This window comes from Macrobrachium nipponense, chromosome 19, assembly GCF_015104395.2.
Source record: "Macrobrachium nipponense isolate FS-2020 chromosome 19, ASM1510439v2, whole genome shotgun sequence".
In the NCBI taxonomy this organism is placed as follows: Eukaryota; Metazoa; Arthropoda; class Malacostraca; order Decapoda; family Palaemonidae; genus Macrobrachium; species Macrobrachium nipponense.
This window is the reverse complement of record NC_061088.1, coordinates 23,819,572-23,824,571: the sequence shown is the minus strand read 5'-3', so window position 1 is coordinate 23,824,571 and position 5,000 is coordinate 23,819,572. Positions and strand designations below refer to the sequence as shown.

Below are 5,000 nucleotides of genomic sequence, written 5' to 3'. Positions count from 1 at the left end.
AGTTTTTGAAATTAAAAAAGAAAGTATGCAATATTAGCTATTTGATGGCAAGATGTTATAAAATAAGAAATGTAATTGTAGCAGTTTTATTTGTTCCCGCAATAAATAAAGTGTTGGGCTTAGTATTATACGGATCTTGTTCAGTTTTCTAAGTTTCTAGTATATTTTTTGAGTGTCCAAATATTCACTGATGGGAGTGGTTTTCGAAGCAGCGTTTGTTTTAGAGAGCGCTGAAAATTTCTCCCTCCTATGAAAAGTAGTAATGAAAACAGAGCTTTTCAATAATAACTATATATTTTTTCTTTATGTTTTTCCCTATCGCTAATATTTTTTATGCCAAAAGCAGTAAATTGTAGATGTCGCATCAAGTAACCATATATTTTTTCTTTATTTTTTTCCTTATCACGAATATTCTTGACGCCAAAAGTAGTAAATTCTAGATGTCACATCAAGCACAACGAAAGCTGGCATGCATCTAGACCTATTGTCTTCGTCAACATTCAAAACAGAATGAAATTTGGAAAAGTTTCTGCCTGGACAGGGGGAATTTAGCCTAGTTCCTTTTCGCCTCACCTGTTGCTTAACAATTGTATTTACGCGTCTCTTTATCGCCTATAGTTAAAGGATCCTGGAATTCCATTTGCAACTGATTAGGTTTAAAGGGATTTGGTCGACGCTGAACCTCAGTTCGTTTGTGTATATATTTAAAAAAAATTAAAACTATATAGTATATATATATATATATATATATATATATATATATATATAAATATATATATTTTAATTATTAATCATGGTTATGTAATCGTATACATACACATTTCGTCCTCTCTCTCTCTCTTCTCTCTCTCTCTCTCTCTCTCTCTCTCTCTCTCTCTCAATGAGCTTTTATTGATCTAACGGTTATTCCGTGTTGTCTTAATAACAGATAAACCTTAATATCCGACTTGAAAATGGGGCACGATTGCTTTAATATTATTTTTTCCACCTTCCGCCTTTCTCCTTTGAAGGAGGGTCCCTGGAATGTGTCAGACTTCCAGTTCTCAGCTTGTCTGTCGGGATGAGGTTGCAAGCCCCTTATTATTATTATTATTATTATTAAGAGTGTGATGGCGCGTGCTACGCTGCGCTGGAACCCGGCGCTGCTTGTTTGTCATAAATTCACATTTAAAGCTTTTTATGGTTTAATTGAAGCTTCGCGAGTTATCGCCTTTATGGCGCCCTACTAGTTGGCAATAACATTCGTTTTTTGGTCATTTGTAGTGTCAGAGACTTCGTATAAGTTTATTAACAATTTTGGAGTAATCGTATCTACGTGAATGCTTCCAAGATACTTTAATCGTAATTATTGTTATGTCTACCTGCCAAGTGTCAGCATGACTGATCATTGCTCTCTCTCACTTCTTAGAAAGCTTCACCCCCCTGTCCCGTCTCTCTCCCTCTCTCTCTCTCTCTCTCTCTCTCTCTCTCTCTCAGATTTTGGTCTCCCCTGACTGTTGACCTACCTATGTTGGCTTAACGAAACTTGTGGGAGGGAATAGGAAGCCTTAGGAAGCTTAGAAAAGACTGAAACGTTAATGTCATGTCGAATGTGCAGTGTCGTTTGCAGGCACATCTCCTCTCTCTCTCTTCTCTCTCTCTCTCTCTCTCTCTCTGTTATCTTTATGTGTGTAGACAAACCGTGTCTCTTTTGGAGATGAGAGATCTCTCTCTCTCTCTCTCTCTTCTCTCTCTCTCTCTCTCTCTCTCTCTCTCTCTCGATATAAATAAATAATTAACCCTGTGTCTTTCAAAATTTGTTCTCCCCAATACCAATGTTTTTTTTTTTCATCGTCTTTCATTTGGTCGAGGCAACCGAATGGGAGTCATGTTGGTAGGACTGATGCTTGGGAATTTCACATCGGTGAACCAATATTATTTATAAACTGGGAGGTAAAAATTGGCACTAATCTGCTGTTTAAAAAATAAAAAAATAAAAAAAAGTTGAGGAAATATGAAAAATGTAAAAAATTTTATTCAAATATTTCCTCCGGTTGTACGCATGCGCAAGTAACATCTGCTTTTTTTTTTTAAAGATTCTACAATAGTTTATAAATCGGTTGCTCTAATACCATTTTAGTTTTCTATAAGAGGAAACTGTTGAGATGGCTTCGTCTGTCCGTCCGCACTTTTTCTCTCCGCCCTCAGATCTTAAAAACTACTGAGGCTAGAGGGCTGCAAATTGGCATGTTGGTCATCCACCCTCCAATCATCTAAAATGCCAAATTGCTACCCTCTAGAATCAGCAGTTTTTTATTATTTTATTTATAAAATAAATTAGCCATGATTGTGCAAATGGCACCGCTATAGGTGCCAACAACACAGGCCACCAATGGGCTGTGGCTGCAAGTTTCATGGGCCCTGGCTGAGAGTTTTCATAGAATGTGACTGAGAGTTTCATACAGCATTATACGTTGTACAGAAAACTGGATTGTGCTGAAGAAACATCGGGGTATTTTTTACTTGTTAGGTTATGGTATTGATTTTAATAAATAGTTTTGAATTACACCTCGAATAAACTTTGTAAACACTTTATTTATTTATTTATTTATTTATTTATTTATTTATTTATTTATTTATTTATTTATTATTTCTCTGGCTGGCAGCGTAGTTGCTATGTAGCAAGTGTCACTTGAAGCGTTAAAGATGGTTATTTACCCGTGACATATTCCCACATGTGACGTCACTACGAACAGCCCTTCGGTGTTACATTTTGCTGTGAAATCCGAAAATCATAAAACATTTAATATTATTTTAGCATTTTTTTGGTGTGTGTGTGTGTGAATGTATCGATGGCTTCTGAAAATACTCATCACTCCTTGCCTTCGCTTGAGATCTCAATTCAGCCCCTGTGGCCATTTAAACGATTTAATTTTAATTAATTTGCTAGCCATGGAATCAAATGCATAACAGTACTCGTCTAAGTGAGTTTTCTATATCTCATCGTTTATACTGGTCTACTGGTATGGTGGATAGCGTAGTGGTATACCGCTCAGATGTCGCGGGTTCGCGCTTCCCCCCAGAGCGATGGAAATTCACTGGCTCTCATGCGGTGGGAGGTTGAAATCATTATGTTTTGGCATCTTGAATTTCAAGCCAATGGCCCCTGTGTGCTTGATCCATGTGAATAGGTTTCATGTAATGAAATAATAATAATAATAGTTTTGTTTCACCGACCCGGAAATCACACCATTCTTTACTCACTCATTGCCACTCGCTCTTAAGTAATTAGGTTTGTTGTAAGTTTCAGTACCTGTTTTTTTTTCTCTCTCTCTCGTATACAGCAGGAGCGTTAACCCCGCGCTCAACCCACATCGTTTACCCGGGCTTGGGAGCGTTATAAACGTTATGACGCGTCTATATTTCCTGATTAATTTAATAGACTGCAACTCTCCGTTATAATTTCTCACTTTGGGGTAAACTTGAAGAAACCTTAAAATCCGCTACATTGCGACTGATTCTCATGACACAGAAGCCATTTTCAGCTGTTTTAAACTTATTACTTTTTACTAAGAGGTTGTGTTTGCTAGTGACTTAGCAGGACTAAGCGGAACGTTAGCTGCTTATCTTACGAGAATTTGACTAAAGATGGGCCTCGTGATTTTGTTTTCGAAGAGATAGAAATGTAATTTTTAGGGAGAAGTGACCTTTTGGGGGCTGGATTGATCCCCCTTGGCGGATGTTTGCTGTCTTTAGACTCAGTTGTCCTGGTGGTGCGGACTTACCTTTCACTCTGTACTAAAAGTGTTTTGTTATTCAAAGATATATCATTAATGTCAATAGGTTTGGTTGCTTTTACACCACTAAATTTGAGCGCCTTAGTGGCGTGATCGGCACGGTGTTGGCGTGCCACCTCGTTGGCGCGAGTTCGATTCTCGGTCATTCCATTGAGGGGTGAGAGCTGTGTATTTCTGGTGATAGAAGTTCACTCTCGACGTGGCTCGGGAGTCACGTTAAGCCGTTGGTCTCGTTGCTGAATAACCACTGGTTCAATGCAACGTAAAAGCACCATACAAACAAACATCACTAAATTTGGGCTCACTTTGCTTATACATAATGGAGTTCTCAGCTTCTTATTGACAGTGCAATTACATTTTTCCTTAAGAAATTGAAAGGTCACGAACTTGATGAGTAAAATTTCTTAGAATATAATTCTTTAGATAAACAATAGCTCTCAGAGACAGCAGTACTCTTCCAAGGCTGAGCAATTCACCTCCCAAAAGCAACATTCATATCTCTCAATATCTACACACTTATGGTAAAGTGTTTGTGAAAATTCACACCACGCAACTTTTTGTGTAATGTGGGTAACAAACCTAACTAAAAAAAAAAAAGAAAAAAAAAAAGAAAGACAACCTCCTACTAGAAGAAACTAGAGCAAGGCGTTCGGTCGTTTTTCAATCAAAAGGCAAGTCTCAAAATTAATGCTCTTTTACCGTACCTCCGTTCACATTCTCTTTTTTCCATCTTACTTTCCACTCTGTCATAACACCTTTCCTAACAATCGGTTCATAGGTTTTCCTTCTGTTGCACCTTTCAAACCTTTCCACTGTCGATTTCCGTTTCAGCGCTGAATGACCTCATGCGTCCCAGCGCTTGGTCATTGGCATAAAATCTATATTCTACTGTTTATTTTCAGATGGAACCCCAGTGAATATATTCATTTGTCATTATTATCCAGTTTGGTTAGAGTCTCAGTAAGAGCCGTTTTTTTTCTTTTTTTTAAGAAAATACAAAGTATGCTCTGGGCACCCTTAATGCAGACTTCTTCCTGTCGACAACCTGCAGCGCTAAAGGGATCAAAAGACCTCGGGAACAAAACTGCTACTGAAGACGGACAGCTGCTTGTCTTTTGCTGTTTCACTAATATATATATATATATATATATATATAATATATATATATATATATATATATATATATATAAATATATATATATATATATATATATATTATATATT

At 37.2% G+C, this 5,000-nt stretch overlaps 1 protein-coding gene across 8 annotated transcripts in view; it reads left to right on the top strand.

Annotated features, from left to right (window-relative positions):
- LOC135215188 (myosin-IIIb-like) overlaps nucleotides 1-5,000 on the top strand; it is a 140,378-nt gene that overhangs the window by 56,281 nt on the left and 79,097 nt on the right. The gene's annotated exons all lie outside the window — the stretch shown is intronic.